This window comes from Nomascus leucogenys, chromosome 5 (genome assembly GCF_006542625.1).
Source record: "Nomascus leucogenys isolate Asia chromosome 5, Asia_NLE_v1, whole genome shotgun sequence".
Lineage (NCBI taxonomy): Eukaryota > Metazoa > Chordata > Mammalia > Primates > Hylobatidae > Nomascus > Nomascus leucogenys.
The window spans coordinates 56,125,904-56,127,529 of record NC_044385.1 but is presented as its reverse complement, the minus strand read 5'-3'; the positions used below and the strand labels follow the sequence as shown (position 1 = coordinate 56,127,529).

At 50.2% G+C, this 1,626-nt stretch overlaps 1 pseudogene; it reads right to left on the bottom strand.

Moving 5' to 3' along the window:
- On the bottom strand, positions 1-109 carry LOC115835226 (annotated as a pseudogene).
- Positions 110-1,626: the final 1,517 nt, after the last annotated feature.

Sequence of the window (1,626 nt, the reverse complement as noted above, 5' to 3'; positions counted from 1 at the left end):
AGCCTACAGCACCGGGTATTCCCAGGAGGTCTCCCATCCAATTACTAACCAGGCCCGACCCTGCTTAGTTTCTGAAATCAGGCGTGTTCAGGGTGATATGGCCGTAGACACTAATGGTGGTGCCTGGCTGCCTCTTCAAGAGCCCGGCCCAGCCACGCTCACCCGACTCCAGGTGTCACCGCCACCCCGGGGTCGCGGGGCTCAGACTGGGGACCCCTGAGCCGCTCGCCCACGGCCAGACTGCTCTCCCCTTCTACCCCCAAGCACCGCCGGTCTGCCGTGCTGCGCCTTCCACCGGCCTCCCAGAGCCTCCAGCCATACAGCAGAGATGGTGGTTGGGATAAGAGTTTGAAGAGAGTGGAGCAGGTCTGGAAGAGGTATTCTGGAGAACAGGGGAGAGAACAGAGTAGGAAAATTTCCACAAGACAATTGCCTGAGACTGTCCAATTTGTAGACCAGGATTTTTCAGCCTCGGGACTGTTGACACTTTGGGTTGAATTTTGCGATGGGGGCTGTCCTGTGTGTTGTAAGATGTTTAGCAGCATTCTTGGCCTCTGCTCACTAGATGCCAGTAGCACTCCCCTAATTATGACAATAAAAAATGTCCCCAGACATTGGCAAATATTACTTAAGTGGGAGAATGGCCTCTGGTTGAGAACCACTGAGGCCAGCCAATGAGTACTACAGGAGAATCATCACACAACCTGCAGATTGGTGTCACACATTTATGGCCCTGACCTGGCCTCTCAATTCTATCTGGTTCTTCTGTTTTCCTCATAGGCGAAGTAATGGTTCTAACCTAGAAGACAGAATGAAGTGAAGACAGGCTAACTTCTCTAAGCTCTCAATGACTCACGTGATAATAGATGTCAAGATAGAACCTACTAAATGTTCAGTAAGTGTTCTCTATTGTCATTTCCAGGAGGGGGCTGATTGAAATTGAAGAATAGTACAGTAGGAGGAGAGGACGAGGAGCTGAAAAGACAGGTCGCTATGTTGAGAGAGAGAGAGGAAGAAAGATCTAATAGGACTTCAAAGGTTGTGGTAGATGTATTACTGTCAAATCCCACGCAGCTTTTCTCTACCAGGCCTTGGAAAAGATTGTACTTCCTGCACCACTGGCAGCGGGCTGGCCAGTGGGATGCAAGTGGAAATGAACTGTGCTATTCTGAGCAGAGGCTTAGGGACCATTGTGTGGGTAAGTCAGTGCTCTTTTTCCTCCACATGAGGCTAGTGTGTCCCAAAATGGGGGCTGCTCCTTTGGCCTGTCTCCAAGACTGAAGAGAACAGGGAGCATAGCTGTACCTATCCTGCGATGGACAAAGAAGCAAGCCTTTGTTATTGCAAGCAATTGAGATTTGGGGGTTTGTTACCACAGCGTAATTTGGCGTAAGCTGACTGGCATACCGTGGAGCATCCCAGATGAGGGCAAGCCCCCAGGGCCTAACAGAGTGAGTGGCTGGAGTATGTGAAGGTGAAATTCTTTGACGTGAAGCGGTTAAGGTCCCACGAGGCCGTGGTGTTAGATAGGTCATTCATGTGATGTTATCACCCAGGAAGCTAGTAAGAGGTAGGAACCCAAAGTCTGTAATGAACAAGGGAAAGTGTGAGCAAAGTCAGCAGATG